Source organism: Rhinatrema bivittatum, chromosome 17 (genome assembly GCF_901001135.1).
Source record: "Rhinatrema bivittatum chromosome 17, aRhiBiv1.1, whole genome shotgun sequence".
NCBI classification, from domain to species: domain Eukaryota; kingdom Metazoa; phylum Chordata; class Amphibia; order Gymnophiona; family Rhinatrematidae; genus Rhinatrema; species Rhinatrema bivittatum.
The window spans coordinates 20799336-20820235 of record NC_042631.1 but is presented as its reverse complement, the minus strand read 5'-3'; positions in this window follow the sequence as shown (position 1 = coordinate 20820235).

Genomic DNA, 20900 nt, shown 5'->3' with positions numbered 1-20900 from the left:
CATTTGTTGCACACGTTTTTTTTTTCTTTGCATCATGTCCTCAGTGATTTTTTTCCCCTTTTCTGAAGTTGCAGGAAATTAATTCCTTGGTTCCGAGAGGTGCTATTTCAGATCAGTATAATCAAAGGGACTTGTAGGCTTTCTGTACTTTTTTTTTCTCTTCTTTTGACCAAAATGTAAATGTTTAGTATTTCAAATCTCTGAACTATTTCCTCCTCTTTGGATTTTAAATTATCTCAGGTCAAAAAACACCAAAGAAGTCAAATCAGAATTTGCAACTAACCCCAGCACTGGGATCCAGCAGAGGAAAACCCATTTGTGAAGAGTTTCAAGACCCAGTTGTGCTGTGTATAACACACTAACACAGTCCCTTGCTGGGGGTTTCAGGAAGTTGGGCCAAAGACATGGGTCTTAGAGGGAAGGCCGGGCTGAAAAGCAGTCTTAGCTGTTTTATGGGGATAGACTTAAAGATCTAAACATGTATGCACTAGAGTAAAAGTGAGATAGGGAGATATGATAGAGCCATTTAAATATCCCCAAAGTTTCCATGCACAGCTTCTTTCAATAAAAAGGAGGCTTTAGAACAAGGAGTCATGGGATGAGGGTGAAAGGGGTTAGGAAATATTTCTTTACAGAGAGGGTGGTGGATGTGTGAATCAGCCTCCCACTTGGGGTGGTGGAGACAAAAACAGGACCTGAAATTCAAGAAAGCCTGGGAGAAGTACAAGGGATCGCTAAGGAAGTGGTGAGAAATGTAAAGGTAAATTAGTTGGTTGGATGGGCAGACCACATGGTCTTTTTGTGCCATCATATTTCTTGTTTAAGGTAGCATGGCTATTGGTTCTTTGCTTCAAATGTTTGGTGCATAACAACTGCAGCAGTCAGCAGAGGAGAAGAAAGAAAAGCCATTTCGGCAGGTTGGAGTGCCCTTGAGAGTATGTAAGGGAGAGAAGTATTCAGGGCCCTGTCTATTCAAGCATTTGAAGACAAAGCAAAGAGTTTTCAATTGTGTCCTTTCTATTTTCCTTCCCCAGAGAGCTTACAATCTAAATTTAGAGGTGACGGAGATTGAAGTGACTTGCCCAAGGTCACAAGGAGCATCAGTGGGAGACGTGAGACTTGAACGCTGACTTCCTGCTTCTGAGCCTGTTGCACCAAGCTCTAGGCTATTCTTCATCATTCCATGGATCTATGGGTGCACCTTTTTGTAACAAGGCTGGCAAACCAAAACTAGGCATGTGTTTGCAGGCTTATTTGTCAGACACAGATGTGCTGAAGTTGCATGTGCACATCTATCTGTATGCTTCTACAAATCAAACTTACCATGGTTGATGTTTTCTCTGTGAGAATTTCTGCTTGCCTATTGTACTCTAAATATATTTTTTTAGGGCAATTGGCTACTTGTTCCATGTTTCATCCTGATTCTTTTGGCCAAGCATCAGAGATGGTACCATTTCTCTTATTGTGATTTCATTTCCTTTGCAAGGCACAATTTTCTTTAAAATAAAAAAAAAAGAGGTACCAGATCTGGACCAGTGGCAGCTTTCATCTTCCATTCCAGCTCTAATGGGGAAAGCGAAGCAAATTCAAACAGGTCCCAGGTTGGTGCCCTGGTGTGACCTGGCAGAAAATCACTACTGCCCTTTGATCTCTATCCTACCAAAACACTTGGGCCATTTTGAAGACACCAGCAAACTTCTTTGTTCAGCCTTTGTTATATATTTATCACCAAAAGTCTGCTTATTCCACTCTCCTGTAGAGTTAACCCTTCTTGTGGCAGAAATTCCTTTAGTACGATGTCAGCATAGAAACATTACCATCGCAAATAAGACGCTCGTATATGCTGAGATGCTGAGAGATAATTTAGTTTAGTTATATTGCAGTAGGAACATAAATAATGGAATGATGGCCCTAAATACATAATTGCATCACTGTAGAGGCAACAGTCACAGTCCCTAGGAGGACAGTGTTCTAGGTAACCTCCCTAGTGGTTGAATGATTTCAGGGTCCCAGAAGGAGTCCTGGTGTATGGACTCCTTCTGGGACCCTGAAGGAGTCCTGGTGTATGGAATCTCCGTCGCTGTGATGACTGGGTTAAGAGGGGTTGGAGACAGATATAAAAGAAGGGGAAAAAAATCTCTGGGATCGGATCCTGGCCCCAATACTATTTGAGCCAAAAGTCCAGAAGCAGAAGTAAATTGCTGGGTCAAACCTCACCCCTCTCTCAAATGTGATCTGCTAGAGCTGTAAGACAGGGCATGAATCAGCCCAAATGAAACCTCTTAACCCAATGGATTGCAAAGGTAGTCCAGCTTCTGCTGCACAATAGCACTAGTCTAGCAACGCCTGACCTGCTCCCATATTTAATTTTTGTGACAGCTCCACGATAAGCAAGAATGGGCACGGCAATCTCTTACAGCTGGAAATGCTGTCTTCTTGGCCAGTAGCATGCAGGTTTCTAATCATTAACATCACTCTTTCAGCACTCGGGGAAGTAAGCGTTCCAAAGCTCCTTTTCAGTAACACATGTCCAGCCAGAATGATTGCAGACATCTGACATACAGTGCTGAAGGGCATTTGTATTGCTCGAGTCCATGCTAATGAGCTTCATCTTAATGGATAGGATCATTTAGGCATCTTCTCGCACAGGATGCATCTGAGAAATGTGTGCAGAGTTGCAGTAGCCACGTGGGTCCTAGAGCAACATAGATTCCTTGCAGGATGTGATGCTTGCACAGTTAAACTAACATCAGACTTATCCCAGAATGATGGTCCACCGGAGCTTTTGACACTACCTTAAGTTCCTTCTTTGGAGGATGTTGCCACTTGCAGAGGACCCAGTGTGCAAGAGGGAGATTATTTACACCAAGAATTGGCAATTTTGGTCCTCGAGTTCCATAAACAGGTCTGGTTTTCAGGATATCCAGAATGAAGATGTCTGAAATAGATTTTCATGCAATGAAGGCACAGATAAGGTGAATCTCTGGTGCATTGCTGTAGACTTTGTGTGCAGAGAGGTTTTGATCCTATGTTTGCAAATAAGTTGTTTTTAGATCTACAGCAAGGATTGACATGGATGATCTTTCTGCCAACAGAGATGTTTGCCCTATGATTGAGCAATATGAAGCATTATATGGACAAAGATCTATAAATTGAATTGTATTCACAATTCTTGTATTCACAGATTAGTTTTAGGAACCATTCCATACCTCTACCAGGTGACATCTTGCTTTCACCAACAAACCTTGTTCTTTCTGATGAGGTACACTGGTTATCCAGATTTTCTTAAAAATGTGTGTTTTTTAAGTAATGTATAATGTGGTGACTGTTGACCACTGATGCAGACATTATTGCCGAAAAATGGCCATCGGGTCTTAAGTTTTAATATGTGGGCCTTACATTTTAATATATGCATATTACTTATTTAATAAAGTAGTATATTTTTACCTCTCTTTTGGATATTTATTTCTTTTAAAAAAAACTGATATTCTGCTGATCCATAAATCTCAGCAAATTCCAAAATACCACACATAGGCAAAAATAACAATACAATCTATACAAATCAATCAGAACAAACAAAGACATTAAAAATACATTAAAAATGTATTAATCAAAGTATATATATATATATATATATATATATATAAAACTGTTTAAATGTTTATTTATTATTCTTTGCACAGTGTACCTATTTATTTTTGTTCATTACTACTAGCATATACCCTTGCATTAGTTTGCACTTTGTGCCACTTTCTGTGTGCCAGGCTTGAATTTGTGTGACTGCATGTCTCCCCCCATCCAATGGGTGTTTAAATAATAGACACAAGCAAAGTGTGAGCTATCTTACCCTGGAGATGGTGCCTCCTTGCTGATGTTGGCAGCACCTCCTTTGTGAGGAATGATTCCTACAAATGCTTACCGCTGCTGGCGGTGGGGAGGAGGAACTAGCTAGTATCATTACTTGCATACTGTCACATAAAGCAGATACTCCCAGTAACCCAGTAATAGAAGTCAGCTCATGAATGGTTTTGTTGGAGAGATGGGAGATTTCAGTTCATGAAAAGGACTGGCTGAAATGGTCTGGCTTAAGCCACCTGGGTTCTCTAATCTAGATTCACTGTCAGTAAGAAGCTGTTAGTTGCACAGCTGCTCTATTATTCTATATGATCATTATCAAAGGCCACATATGCAACAGGCAGAAGGGATAATGAGAAACATGATTTAAATTCAGTAGGTGGCACCAGAGAGCTTTAAGCTATTATCTGCAGAATATGATATGACAGGAGCCCTTTGTAACATCCTTCGTGATGCATGGAGAGTGGAGATTAGAAGTTAAATGATCAACTGTGAGACACCATGGATTCTCTTCCAAATTATAAAGGAAAGACTAAAGAGTTTGGGGGCTATTCAGCATGGAGAAGAGATGGCTGAGACAGAGTAAGATATGATAGAGGTCTATACAATCATGAGTGGAATAGAAGGGATAAATGTGAATTGGTTATTTACTCTTTCAAAAAAACTCAGACTAGGGGACACATCATGAAATTAGTAAGTAGCACATTTAAAACATATTGGAGAAAATTCTTTTTCACTCAATGCTCAGTTAAGCTCTGGAATTCATTGCTGAAAGATGTGGTAAATGTAAGTATCCATTGTTGGATTTTTCTCCAACCTGCAAGTGGCGCCATGAGCTGTTTTGGACTATCTATCCAGACCTCCCAACCCAGTGCCCCTCACTTCCCCCTGGTGATCATCTTGTTTCCTGTATAGACTTGTATTTATACTGAGGAAGTTTCATAAGACAGTTGCCAGAGTTTGCTCCTACATTTTGGTCCTTGTACTCTGGTTCTTTTCCTGTGTGAGAGATTTCTTCACCTCCAGGTTCTATGTACAGTGTTCCTGCCAAATGGCCCAGTCAGCAGTTTGCAAGATGGCCCCGCAAGCCAGCTCACTCACCCCTGATGCAGCACAGCTCCTCTGTGGCCGAGACGCCATTTCCTGTGACTGGGCCTGCTTTGCGCGGTTCACACATCAGCACTGCAGCTGGACGCCGTCATCTTCCAACTCCTCTGGACCATTCCCTTAGGTGCACGCATGAGGTACGCAGTTACATTTAAAGAGGGCCTTTGGTGGGAAAGGCATCAAGGCACCCTATTTAAGCACAGCCTGTGCTCCCTGCCATTGCCTCAGCAATGGATCTCCTGCCTAGTAGCAGTGCGTGTTGCCTCAGCATTCCAGTGTTCCTGATTCCTTGCCTCTCCAGTCTTGCCATGTCCAGCCTTGTCTCATTCAGCCTTGTCTCTACAACCTCGCCTCGTTCAGCCTTGTCTTCCTTAGCCTTCCTTGTCCAGCCTTGTCCTGTCCATCTTGTCCTGTGTCTCTCCTGTGTGTCTTCATCCACCCTTGGCCTAATTCTCTGAATCTCGACTTCTTGCTTGGATTTGACCACGATTCCCTGCCGCCTGGATCTGATTTCATGCCTGGATCTGACCATTCGTGTTAGCTGCCTGCTCCGACCTTGTCCTGTCTCCAATTCAATTAGTCTGTTGCCTGCCCTGATCCCTGTACGCCTTTGGACTCTGACCTTCTTTACCACCCTAGGGACCTACCTAAGTCCTGCCAGCCACCAGAACCCAAGGGCTCAAGCTGCAGAGAAGATGGCTGGTTTAGGTGAAGCTCCAGACTGTCCCACTACAGGGCGCATTTGCCAGCTGCCAAAATAGACCTCATAGGTTTGCCTATGATGCTGTGTCAACTACGCCACAGCTCAAAAGGCTACGCCTCCGCTACCCATCACACCTAATCTCTGTCCTTCCTGGATACCTGGTTTGCTCCAGCTCCTCGCTCTGTTCTAGACCTCTTGCTCCGTGTCTTCACTGGAGGCTTCCCCTAATTCTCATGCCTCACCAGCCACCAGCATCAAAGGTCTCAATCTGAAGGCAATGTGGCTGGCATAGGCAGAAGACTTATTACCGTCAGTGACCTGTATTTGGCTTTCCTGATGCTAGGCTGTTCATTCCTAGGGCAACTCACAGACAACAACCATCACAGTAAAGGCAGTTAGCATAGCTGGATTTAAAAAAAATTTTGGACAAGTTCTTGAAGTAAAAATCAATAAACTCTTATTAACAAGATAGACTTATCCTTGGGCATAATCAGCATAGGATCTAGCTACTGTTTGGGATCCTGTCAGGTATTTGTGAATTGGATTGGTCACTGTTGGAAACAGGATACTGGGTTAAATGGACCCTTGTTCTGACCCAGTATTGCAATTCTTATGTTCTTATTCACATTACTATTACAAATTAGCATGCCGATCTCACTTTTGGTTTGTTACTATCATTCATAATCCTAATAATGAAATATAATTATATTCTCAAATCTGACCTGTGTTCTTCCTTTGATATATTTCTTGGCATCCAAGCTTAAGTTGTATGATGTTACTAAATTGTCTGGATGGTATTACAGCCTTTTAAAATTGTTTTTTTAACTAAATTTGCAGATGCCACTTGTAAACACGCAGCCATCACTACTCCATGGAAAGAAAAAAATTATTAAACCATTATGCCATCCTATTCCATGATGAATTCTTCAGGTATAGCATGCATTACCATTAGGAGTTATGCAAACATTTTTGTTCTGTGTGTTACAAATGACTGGTGCTCCCAAGTGGCAGAGCCACGAGTCAGTGACTTAGTCATGTAGAAGTGAATCAAAAACATTTATGTAACCTTTGCTCACTGTAAAATATAAATATTATGGCACAAGGGAAACTGAGAGAGGATTCAAAATAAACCAATCATCCATTTCCAAATGGATTGGAAAGGTAAATATATACCAGAAGTTAATGAATTAACTGAGCTCTGGTAGTTGGCCATGAAATAATTATTTATTTAGTTCAATTTCTAGTCCACTAAGTCTCTAACAGCATTCTTAGAGGATTATGACAATAATCCCATGCCTACTCAGTTTATCCTCTATGGGTTTCTCCAGGTGGCTTGATCTAAGATAGTTCTTACAGGAGGGGTTCATAAAGAGGTGGGAATTCCATGACTGGTCATTTTTTTAACTCCCACTTTCCCACTTGCTACAAATTTACATTTTATTGGAGACAGTGCTGCTTTAAAATGAGACTTGATTCTTCATATCTCATTTTTATTCCTGGTAGTATTGTAGCAGTTCTTGATAGACACTTTCATCCAATGAGACTTAGGGTCACTGGTTGAAATCTGTCCTAGGCTGGTAGACCTTGAAAGTTATTACTACCTCTATGCCATTTCATAATCTATGGTCAAGGAGTTGGTGGACTCAATCCATGACAGTTAAACCTTCATTAAAATTTGGCACAAATTGGCCCCAATGTCGGCAGTCTTTGTGGCAGTGGAAGACTTAATCCTTCAGCTACCCCTATGAATTTAGACAGCTGATTGCTTCTCTCCAATTCTGTGGCAGGCCAGGGGACTCCCTCCAAAGTTGTGATTTGTGGTTGACCTGGTAAAGATCCTTCATCTATGATGATTTGGCTAACTGTCTCAATATAATAATGCGGCCGTTGAAGCTACTTCTTGTAGGCAGTTGCTTATTTTGCCTATTGAGAAGTTCAACCTTGGTTAGGAGACCAAATGTTGCTCAGGCCTAGAAACTGATTTACCCTCTTACTCTCTGAGATGGGTTCTCCAGAGCACATCAGAGACACACTGGTAGGATACTTTGGGGAAGCTTGCATTGCCACTACCTGTACTGCACTTGCTTTGTGGATAAATAGATGTCTTCCTTTCTAGTGCTGTCTGTCTGAAATTGTTCATGAATATGATGCATGTAAGAGATCATGTGTTTTCCACAGCAGGTCCAAAACTTTGGAATACCTTACCTGAAATGTTACATTTGATACCAGATAGAAAGAAATTTAAATGTAAGCTAAAAACATGGCTATTCAAAAATGCATACAACCTAACTTAAAAACATCAGAATAAGGAGATCTACAATAACAAGAAGAACAAGAGATATTAATTGATGCATGAAGAACAAATTTAGCGAGAGATTGTAAGAATCTCAATACAACATACTGACTAATATGTGAAATGTATTTTATTTTAGTTTCTGTACTTCACATCTTGCGTCCTAGATCTTTAGTTAATATGTATTGGAACATTTCATTTGATAGATGTTAATGCCTGTTTATGAATACTACCTCTGTAACCCATCATTATTTGCTGATTTATAGCTATGAATGTTATTTTTGTAAACCATTGTGATCTTTACAATCTTTACATGGAACGACGGTATATAAAATGTCTAATAAATAAATAACTAAATAAATAAATACACTTGAAAAATTAAAAATAAGTAAAACAATTTAAAAAAAATGGCTACAATAATACAATGGATAGAAAAAGAATGAAGAAGGAACTAGATATGTCCTTGTCCTTAGATTTTACATATTCCATTTAGAGCCTCCCACTTCTTTTCTGCCAGTTGTCCACCTCCCCCTCCCTGTACATTGTAACTTTCCATCTCTCTAGTTGAAATGTAAACCGATATGATGTGTACTTTAATGTCGGTATAGAAAAGTTGTTAAATAAATAAATAAATAAAACAAAGTGAAGTTTTCAGTGTAGACATCTTTTTACAAATGACCACATAAACTCGCTGGACAAAGATTAGACCCTTCCTTTTGTGGACCAGCCAGATAAATTCTTCTTCATTTGTAGGGAGGAAAGCTTTATTGCCTCTCAGGAATGGATGTATAGGGCTGAGCGGGGGCATCTCATACTGATGTCCATACTTTTACTGGAAAAAGTTATTTGATTGATTGTGATATGTTGATGGTCAATAGCAGAGGTTTTATAGCAGGGCCTTCACAGATCCAAATATGATGCCTCTTAGGGTCCGAAATCCTAACCAATATAGAAGTTAGATGCGTTCTTCCTGATGAATAGGTAGTAAAACCTGCTTGGGATAATTTTGTGTCCTAGGAAAGAACACCTTGCTCTTTCTTCTCTGCTGTGGGGAAGGTTACTGAGACAAAGGTGTTTTCTTCCTTCTAATTAATGCTTCCCTAAGGCGTAACTGCAGCAGCTTGAGCAGCAAAGACTTGCTGTTTTGGATGGATTCACATGGAGTGTGAGTCTGATGTCAGGAATGTGAAATATACCTGTGGGAGTTTCTTTAAAAAACAAAACAAATAAACACTATAAAGTTATAACACTACTCATAAACTATGTAGCCAGTTGAACAATTATAATTCTCAGCAGAAAGAGTCCTTTTTGCATGTATATTCACTACTTCACACAAATGCAAAAAGACTTCTTTTAATGACTTAAAATTGTATTTATATTTTGGATTTGTAGACTGCCCTTTCAGTCAAATTGCTCAAGATGGCATTGAGTAACATAAGCATTCAAATAATACAAAATAAATATAGAAATCCAGACTATGTGCTGTAGTCCATGACCTGTTCAGCACATATCTGCCTTCAGAGGCTAGTTGGAAACATGCTGGGCTGCACAGAGAGAGGAATAACCAGCAGGATAATCCTCGAGTACAGGTCCTTGGTGAGGCCTCACCTGGAGTACTGTGTTCAGTTCTGGAGACCGTATCTCAAAAAGGATAAGGACAGGACAGAGGTGATCCAGAGAAGGGCGACCAAAATGGTGTGGTGTCTGTATCTGAACACTGTTGAGGAGAGGCTGAAGGATCTATAATATGTACACCCTGGAAGAGAGGAGGTGCAGGGGAGATAGGATACAGACCTTCAGATGCCTGAAAGCTTTAATGATGCACAAACATGAAGCCTTTTCTGGTGGAAAGGAAACTGCAAAACTAGGGGTCACTATATGAAAATCCAAGGGGGAGGACTCAGAACCAAGATCAGCAAATATTTCTCCACAGAGAGGGTGGCGGATGCCTGGAATGTCCTCCCAAAAGAGAAGGTGAAGATGAGAACAGTAATGGAGTTTAAGAGGGCATGGGATAATCACTGCAGATCCCTAGATCCTAGAGGCTGGAAATGAAGAAAGGGGGTAACCTATGTTAACTTTGTGTGTAACATTTCTGCCTGAGGATACCCTGCTCAGGAGCGGCAGTTACTACGCTTAGCCAAAGGCTTGGGGGTAACCTGCACAGAGCGGCAGACTAAATGGGGCACTTTGTCTTTATTTGCCATCATTTACTATGTTCCTATGTTACGATAGGTTTAAAAAAAAATCACAAGTACCAACTTTACCTCTGAAATATTGTACAGCAAACAATGGGAGCAGGTTTTAGTTTTCAAGAGATGAAATGGAAATGAAATATACTTGTGCTGAATGGGTCAAGATTGCAAGCCAAGAATAAAAACAGAAAGAGATCATTTCTATTAAAACCTCATTGCATTCCATTGCTTTAGTCTGTCCTGCCTGTGGAATTTATCTTTCTGGCAGAAGAGTTGTGAGATCATTTTTTCTGAAAATACTTTGAAGTTAAGGGTTGAAGGCTGGGTAACAGACTGCACCTGGTATGGCACGCTGAAAGAAATAATGCAGTATTATTATATTGGATGGAAGATGTCTCACTGCGACAATGAATAACTGTATCATAGATTCTCAGTAATTTCCTGCCACAATAATAGAGAATGTTTCAAGATTCACAAGGGCGACATGATCCCTGGTATTATATGGCTTATCCTGGTCTGATGGACTCCAATAATAAATTCCGTCCAGCTATCTCATAACATGAATTAAAAAATTTCACTCTACTTCAAATAAAACCCTTTTTAAAAAGCATTTTGGTTGAACTTCATTGAAGATTCTAGTCTTGAATTTATATGGAAAGCACCTATTTTGCACCTCCTGGGCTGGTATTTTGTCTTGTCACAGATCTCAGTTCTTCTAGGTTACAGCTGAAAACAAGGTGTTTATCTTTGTATGATTTGATTCAGCTAATAAATATAAAAAACAAATTGAAATAAAGCTATGTTAAGTAGGAGCAGACTAGGTCAAGCTACATATTTACCACCTTGATCTTCTGTATCAAAAGAGCCTCTCCAATTACCAGATAAAAACAAAATAAATTCACAGAATGAGTGATGATTATTGTGTCATTGATGACCCACTCAAACTGTTGGTGCCTAAGAACAGGATGATTCAAATAGTGAATCAACATACAGTTCACATTCTTTCATCCTGGCTGGAAACAAGAGGTCAAGATATGACGCTCAAAGGGGGTAGACTCAGGAAAACATTTGTTCACTAAGAGGGTGGTGGGTGCATGGTTTGACTTTCGATGGAGGTGATAGAGGCAAAATTACTAACAGTGAAGAGAAAGAGAGAGATCAAGTGTGGTCCATGGCACTGCAGAAGGACGCAAATTAGGAAGATTAGATGGATCTCATGGTTGTTATCTGGTGTCATATTCTATGCTTCTATTTTAGTACCCAATAGCAAATTAATAACAAATGACTTCACTGTTTCCATATAAAAAATGTAGAAGATATAATTACCAATATTATCAAAATTGAAAAAAGTGCCTCCCCACAGCCTTCCAACTACCCTCCCACCCTACAACTTAATGGCACCAAAGACAGGTGCCTACGTGAGGTCACTCCAGATGGTTGGAGTCATTTTTAAAGACCCAGGCACCAGGATCAGAGTAAGCTGACTTTGCTTCGGCCCTTAGTACCTTTTTACCCAGACCAGCAAGGGTGAGGGGGGGTAAATGGAGGCCGGGAAGGGAGGTATCTAATCCCAGACCTTGTTTTTGAGGGATAATTGAAAATGCCAGCTGGATTACTCTTAGATTGAATTTGCTGTGCCTAACTTTTATTAGCTGTGAGATGCTTTTATCATCACAGATCGGTCTTTCAGAGCAAATGTTCAACGGAGGCCTTGTCAAGCTGTCTACACTCTGGATGCTGATGGCTTTTCAGCATTTTTTTTGCAATGATGGGATCAGTAATAGAATCCCAGTATCATAACTAACCCCTAGATTCATCAAAATGCTATGAATATAGCAAAAATGTTGCCTGCAATAAAAAAATGGGTGTGGTTAGGCTAGAGAGCGAGCAATTTAATAGGGAGAATGGGACTCTCTGTATATCTGGCACTGTAGATGGGCACATTCAATTCAGGGTGGGTTCGGGGGGGGGGGGGGGGGGTTGGTGTTACATTCACAGTCAGAGGAATTAACTGCAAATCTGAAATCACTGAAGAATTTCTATCATTCGAATTGATGAGTCTCTAGAGACTCTTGTTGTACCTTTCCTTTTTTTTTTTTAAAGGAAGTCTTTTCCCCATTCTGTGCCTATGGAAAAAATGATGGAATTAAAAACCCCCATTTTTTTGGAGGCAGTGTCTTTAGTTAGCTTTGTTTCGCCATTTGTCATAACTTCCTAACTCATTTTTATGTCTACGACTATCTGATTTCTTCCTTGGCTTCTTTTTTTCTTCCTTCCCTTCACTACCCGTTTTCAGTTTATTTTCTTTACACTCCCCCCCTTCTTGTCTCCTTCTCTATCACATGCAGTCCAAGCCTCCGGTGCTCTCCTGGTCTCTGATATTATTTGGCATCGTCGCCAGCGCTGCCTTCCTTTACCTCTTGCTCCCTTCTGTCTATTCTTTTCGTGTTCCGAAGGGTTGTCATGCCACATTATGAAAATAGACCTGCTTGTATTGCATTCGTCGGTCATGTGCTACAAACCAGAGCACCTGACGTCTAGAAAACAAAATATCATATTTCAAATGTGATACTGACAGCCAGCAAGCTGCCTCACATGAAACCCAGATAATGTTCAGAATGTTCCTTCCACTTCGCATATTCTTTGTAGCTCTTGGGTAACACCGCATTATTACTTAAAGAGAGCCGAGACAATTTAAGCACTGTTCCTGATCACTCGGGATCTGGAATGACACCAGCGTGCAATAAGCCGACTGGTGTGGGAATGATCTAAAAGGCTCTGTTGAGGCTTGTGTGGTTTCCATCTGCAGTGGGGGGAGACCACAAACCATGTGGGTGAGGGAAACCGTCAAATGGCTGGTTTTTCCCAAAGGCAGGGCTTGACAACTCGTTTTAAAGATGAATTATTACAAATTTGACAGCAATCATGGGGGCTGATAGATGGCAGTAGGAACACAGCTAGGAAGCCCGAGATTGTGTCACTTTTTCGGGGGGGGGGGGGGGGGGGAATGGGCTCAATGAAATCGCTCAATGGTGAGACCGCACCTTGAATACTGTGTGCAATTCTGGTCGCCGCATCTCAAAAAAGATATAGTTGCGATGGAGAAGGTACAGAGAAGGGCTACCAAAATGATAAGGGGAATGGAACAGCTCCCCTATGAGGAAAGACTAAAGAGGTTAGGACTTTTCAGCTTGGAGAAGAGACAACTGAGGGGGGATATGATAGAGGTGTTTAAAATCATGAGAGGTCTAGAATGGGTAGATGTGAATCGGTTATCTACTCTTTCGGATAGTAGAAAGACTAGGGGGCACTCCATGAAGTTAGCATGGGGCACATTTAAAACTAATCGGAGAAAGTTCTTTTTTACTCAACGCACAATTAAACTCTGGAATTTGTTGCCAGAGGACGTGGTTAGCGCAGTTAGTATAGCTGTGTTTAAAAAAGGATTGGATAAGTTCTTGGAGGAGAAGTCCATTACCTGCTATTAAGTTCACTTAGAGAATAGCCACTGCCATTAGCAATGGTAACATGGGATAGACTTAGTTTTGGGGTACTTGCCAGGTTCTTGTGACCTGGATTGGCCACCGTTGGAAACAGGATGCTGGGCTTGATGGACCCTTGGTCTGACCCAGTATGGCATTTTCTTATGTTCTTAAAAGAAACGCGGACTGTAATAATAACAATGGGAAGAGCTCCTGTCAAAAAAAAAAGAGGCTGACTTGAACCCACACTGCTGGATTTTGCCAGAGCTCCTGTCTGCCACCTCTCTTTGGCCAGTCTGTCAGCCAGAGATGCCAAGGCCTGCATGTGTGAAGCAGGGTTATTGCGCTCATGTCACATAACAAAACAGGAAAGCAATTTGTGTCAAGTTCATGAAATATTCACGGAACCACGCAGTGAAGTGGAAGGTTCAGCTCATTCCCTTAGTGCTTCACAAATTTACTGTCAGTCCCCCAGCGGCCTGAAAACGCAGCTGAGGCATTACAAGCTCAACCCTGAGTTGCAAGAAAATAGTTGATGCGTTTCGAGGAAAGTCTTAAACATGACATATTTCTTCTTCTTCAAGTTGAGCAGACCCACCACTGTTCTACGGGGAGACAGAGAAACTTCTAGCATCATGATCCTAGGCATCTGAAACTATGCCGAGGGTCCTGGAGCACGGTCAGATCATGTCACCCCACCCCCCCCCACCCCCCCAAAAAAAAAAGAAAAGAAAATCTCTTCCTTCCAGGTGCAGGGAAGCAGATACAAAGCGACACTGGCAGAATGGAAATTTGTGAACTTATTTGCTGTACTGCTGCGGGAAATATGGAATTGAAGAAAGGGCGACAATAGTGTGTCAAGTGCAACAAAGCTGATATGATTATTCTGTAGCAGTCAAAGGCAACCTTGAGCTGCCTGTCGTGACTCTCTTTGAGCCAAAGTAGGGAATGATCCTCCTATGCTTAATGGCAGTGAGAAGATGGACTGCTCCGCCTCGTAGTCAGTGACTACCTCGGGACTGATAAGAGACTTAGCATACTGGTATGAAAAATTAAGCTGAGCCCTTCCCCCACACCACCACTTACCATTATGAGGCTGGATTGTTGCTTTCTCAATAGAGATGGCAGATTTCTGCTGTGTTGCTATCTGTCTTGTGTGTGGCTGATTGACTTAGCTAAAAAGAAAAAAAAAATCTCAACAGACAGTGTTTTATTTCTGCTGTTTATTGTTTTGCGTGTTGCTGGAATCTTACACTTGCTATTTAGGTGGAATTATAATTGCTACTTATTATTTTAATTTCCAAGTCTGTTATTTAAGAGAGGAACCCAGAGCACTAGTATCTGCTAGATATTTGGGGGTGGTTTGAAACTATTGCACAGCTAGAGGTATCTATAATCTGGCTAGAGGCAGAATTTCAAAGCACATGGTGACCTGGCTGAGAGGCTGAGCATTTTACCTGAGTCCTGCTTCAGCTAAGTTTAAAGTCTAAATTAATCCAACTTTCTTCTATATTTTTCCCAAGATATAGTGCTTTTCTCACTGTTGTTTGAATCTCAGGGGAATATCACCTGGAGTACTGTGTTCAGTTCTGGAGACTGTATCTCAAAAGAGACAGAGACAGGATGGAGGCCGTCCAGAGAGAGGCAACCAAAATGGTGGTGGGTCTCCATCAAATGACTTATGAGGAGAGGTTGAAGGTCCTCAATATGTATATCCTGGAGGAGAGGAGATGCAGGAGAGATATGATACAGACCTTCAGATACCTGAAAGGTTTTAATGATGCACAATCAACAACAAACCTTTTCCATTGGAATGAAATCAGTAGAACTAGAGGTCACAAAATTAAACTCCAGGGAGGATGACTCAAAACCAACATCAAGAAATATTTCTTCATGGAGAGGGTAGTGGATGCCTGGAATGCCCTTCCAGAAGAGGTGGCGAAGACAATTTATTTATTTATTTATTTATTTATTTAATGTTTTTTAAAGGCCGACATTTGTTGGGAACATCACATCAGTTTACATGGAACATGAATGCAGCGTAAAAGGCTTTACAGGGAACTAAAATTGAAACATTTTAGAACTAATTTAGAACAGTGACTGTGAGAAACAGTGTCTAATTATTTACAGTACAGTGTCTGAATATTTACAGTAACAAAAGGTATAGCAATAGAGGGGAATGCATATCTATGATAAGGATTGGGTTTGGAGATGAAGTATGGTATAAAAGGTCAGGAGAGGTCAAGGTGGGATATGAAAAGGCAGTTCTCCAAATGGAGTAATATGGTGAAGACATGGGATATTTCGAAGGGCGGAGTTGGGTATAAAGGATGTAGGGTATAGATAAGGATGTCTTGAGAGAGGAGGGTAGGAGAGAGAAATTCAGGTATATGCCTGCTTGAATAGCCAGGTCTTTAGTTTCTGTTTAAATTTTTTTGGGCAGTGTTCTTGGCACAGGTTGGTAGGCATGGTATTCCATAGTGCAGGTACTGCAATAGAAAGTGCACGATCTTTGGTGGTGGTAAGATGCGTGAGTTTGGGTGACGGAGTGTGTAGTGTTGCCACATATTGATTTCTGGTGGGTCTTGTGGGGGTGCGAAATAGTAAGGAATCGTTGAACCATTGCATATTTTGATTATGTAGGGATTTATGTATGATGTGAGGGTCTTGTATAGGATACGGGATGAGATTGGGAGCCAGAGTAGTTCCTTGAGGACAGGGGTGATATGTTCGTTTTTGCGGGTGCTGGTGAGAATTCAGGCAGCAGTATTTTGTAGCATTTGGAGGGGGTAGGTCATGTTTTTGGGAAGGCCTAGAAGGATGGCATTGCAGTAGTCAATTTTCGAAAAGATGGTAGATTGGAGTACTGTACAGAAATTGTTGAGGTGTAGGAGGGGTTTTAATTTTTTTAGGGTGTGAAGTTTGAAAAAGCTTTCTTTTAGTGTGGAGTTAATAATTTTTTTTAGGTTAACTTGTTTGTCTAGTGTAACGCCTAGGTCACATACATGTTGTGAAAAGGAAATTGTGTGGGGGGGGGCATGTAGAGGGGGGGGCATGTAGAGGGGGGGGGGAATTGATAGTGACGTTTTGTGGAGATATGGTCATGAGTTCTGTCTTGGCTGTGTTGAGAGCAAGGTTGATGTTAGTGAGTAGGTTGTTGATTGAGAGGAGGGCAGTTTCCCAGGTATTAATGGCTTTAGGTAAGGTGTCGGTCACAGGTATGAGGATTTGTACATCTTCCGCATATATGAAGTGCAGAAGACGAAGCTGAGAGAGGAGATGGCAGAGGGGTATTAGGTTTATGTTGAATAAGGTGGATGACAAAGAGGAGCCTTGTGGGACACCTCGTGTTAGTTTGATTGCTTTAGACTCACTGTTTCCTATTTTAACTTTGTATTGCCTAATAGTGAAACAATTCAAAGGGGCATGTGATAAACACTGTGGATCCCTAAAGGCTAGAGGATGGAAATGAAGAAAAGAGTATATGGGGGTAACTTGCTGGTATGGCAGTTACTACCCTTAACCAATAAGCCTTCATACTGTTGATGCAACTCCAACATTGCTCTCTGCTTCAACAGCAGGGAGAGAAAAGGAAACATAGAAACATATAGAAACATAGAAACATAGAAGTGACGGCAGAAGAAGATCAAACGGCCCATCCAGTCTGCCCAGCAAGCTTTCACACCTATTTGTTTTCATACTTATCTGTTACTCTGACCGCTGAGGTCAGGGCCCTTATTGGTAACTTTTTGGTTCCAATTCCCTTCCACCCCCACCATCTATGCAGACAGCAGTGCTGGAGCTGCATCTAAGTGAAGTATCTAGCTAATTGGTTTGGGGTATTAACCGCCGTAATAAGCAAGCTACTCTCGTTTGTTTACCCTGCCTTTGCAATTCAGTCCTTGTTGGTTGTCTGAATATAAATCCTCTTTACTTCATTCCCCCCTGTCGTTGAAGCAGTGAGCTGCGCTGGATATGTATTCCAAGTAAAGTATCATGCTTAATTGATTCGGGGTAGTAACCACCGTAACAAGCAAGCTACACCCATGCTTATTTGTTTACCCAGACTATGTAATTCATTCCTTGTTGGTTGATGCTGAATATAAATCATCTTTTCTTCATTCTGAATTAGATTCAGACAGCAACTAAGGGCATTGAATTTTACAGTTTGGGAAAACAAATAAGCATGGGGGTAACTTGCTGATGGGATTGTTACTACCTTTATCCAATAAGCCTGAAATTTTTGATGCAACTCCAACATTGCTCTCTGCTTCAACAGCAAGAAGTGATGGGGAATTGAACCCAAATAGCAACCAACAAGGTCCCTGATTTTGATGATTTGGGAAACTAAGTATGGGGTAACTTGTATGGCGTGGCAGATACTATCATAAACTTGTTGGGCAGGTTTGGTCCTTTTCTGCCATTATTTCTATGTTTCTATGTAACTGTAAATGAAAACCAATGGTTACTTTAGTTACTATTTGGAAATTGTGAGGTATAAGCTAGTTTAAAGTCTTCACACAAACCAAACTTTTTGGTATCTTCCTAGAAACAAGAAACTGATGAACCAAAGTAAAATCTAAATTGGAAGATTTGACATTTTATCTTATGAGATGCTGCTTGGTGGCTCATGGTTGGGGAACACACTTTCAGTTTTTGATAATATGAATAAAAAAATAGATATATGAACTATCCAAGATTTCTTCTCTGCCATGCTATGGTAGTTACAACTGCCAAAGGAGCCTCACATGCTCACGTTATCATCAGTGAGCTCAGGCCAGAGTCCCATGTGTCATAATGAATGTAAAATTCTCTTCTGTAGCCCTAATTCCCACAATCGCAGTGGAAAACAAATTAGTCGGGTGACTAGCCTTGCCCGCATCTCCACTGCAGCTAGTGTTGTGTCCCATGTGTTCAGGCCTATGTCTCTCCTAGATTGAAGCACAGTGCGTGGTAAATTAGTCAGGCTGTCACTCCCAGCAGCATCACTAGCGCCAGGCTCTGCCTCACGTGGCGAAATCATGGCTGTGGAATCTCCTTCCTCATTCCTCAAAGCAGTAAGTGAAGTTGGCTCTCCGCTTACCGAAATTCAGGGAAGCAAATCCATATGGGACAGCATGGAGCTCTCCACTTCATGGTGATGCAGCAGCACACCTTGTGAATTTTAACACTGACACACACAAAAAAACAAACCCAACAACCCCACAAGATCACATGATGTGTCAGAGAATATTAATGTAGGATATTATGAAATGGTTTTAATCCGTGCATTCCACTACCATAACATTAACAAGCGTGCATATACGAAGTTTATCTAGTGAAGGAATACACTTTAAAATAAAGATCATTTAAAAAAAAAATATATATTTTTTGGCAAAATATGCTCTTTGCTTCTGCTTGCTCTGCATTGCCGGCAATACTGCAAGCTGAGCGCTGGTGCAGTTCTGCACTTGATTAGCTCTGCTTTTCTGATAGGTTGGAGAGGAAGTGACAGTGGAGTCTGTAGGGGGGAGGAGAAGAGGAGATCAGAAAAGATATGTTTGCTGTAATGGCAGCATTGTGGAGAGCAACAGTAGGGCTACTCGGTTGAACTTTTCACCCATAGGGAAAGCATATTTTGGCAGAATATGGATTTACTATTTAAATACGTTTCAGGCAATTGTATTTACTAAAAATCATTTTACAAGCTCATAAAAAAGTGGAGGTGAACAGCTGCTCTCTGAAAATGTTTCTGATTCCCCCCTATTGCTGAAATTCTTACTTAATTACTCCTCCCTACCCAGTAATGCTGTAAATGTTAGAGAGTTTTAATTATGATGGGTAAAAAAACCACATTATGTCCTGCTGCACAACAGCTTTGTATAATGCAAATAAATAGCAATGAATCCATGGGAAACAGTCAGCTAAATTTAGCCTCTGATCTTTGCTGTGTAATGCTTGGTCCGCTGCACTATGAAATCGGTGTGCAACCTCAAGCAAAGACTGCTGATGCCTCGTCTTGCCCCCCCACTCCCGACCAATCAGAAAGAAAGATGTATTTTGGTCATTTCACCCACATTTCAGAAGCATAACTTTCCTAGTAAAAGACCTGCACACTTCTTCCTTGATGAGGATCAAGAAACTGCATTACCCTGAACTGTGGTTTGTGTGGGACGTTCCCTTTAATGGACCCATTACAGATTTAAAAGCATCTTGTCACCTGATCCTTCAGTTTGCTTTGCTCTGCAGGAAAGGAAAATCAATAATATAAATATATTAAGAAGCTTCTGAATACATTAACCTAAAATGTCCTTTCTGGAGAAGGCGCCAGGGGGGGGAGGCCACGTGAATTTGCAAGATGGGAGGAGTTGTTGCAAATGATCCCCAGATCTTTCCTGTGATTTGGCATAACATGACGATAAACCAATTCAAATCTCTCAGGATGTCTCACATTGAAAATGTCCTGAAGATTCCTAGAAGCCTCTTGCAAGTCAACGTAATACTTAATTCCGTTCATAAAGATGCAGAGCATGCAAATCGCATTAAGGACATGCAAAACCTTAAAGGAGATGGGACTGGATCCCTTTCAGGCTGATATTACAGATTCCGTGCAAAAGAGGCTTTCCATTCTTTTAAGTTGAATGCACACCCAATTTATGGGTGTGCATTGAACAGGGTTTTGGGTTTTGGGTTTTTTTTGTTCATTTTATTTGAAATAAAACAACAAACAAAAATAATAATAATAAAAAAATGAAAAAGAAAAAGAAAAAGACAACATTTGCTTTGTTTTTGTTCATTGTAAACCGGTCTGATTTGTAATTTTTACAAGAAGGTCGGTATATAAAAATCCAAAATAAATAAATAAATAAACATGTAGGGTCCACCCCACCCTTTCACCTCTGCTGCTGCTGCTGCCAAAAAAAAAAATCTTCTTCCTGATTTGCCTGCAGTGGCCCCAACATCACTAACCCCCCCCCCCCCTCCCCTCCCCAGGCACTTACCCCATCTGTGGGTCCTGCTCTGCCAGGTCTTATCCTGCCCTGAGACTGGCGCCAGGTGGTTATGTGACTGCACAACATAGGTGGTGGCACTGGCTGGCAGGGCAGTAATGACTGGGGAGCGCTCCTGCCCCTTGCACCCGTGGAGAGGGTAAGTGCCTGGGCCAGGTCCAGATGTTTGGGGTGGGCAAGAGCAGAGGGGATTTTTAGGCACTGAATTTTGCAAACAAAATGAAAACAAATGAAATGTCATGTGCTTTTCACTTTCAAACTGACCTGAGATCGCAT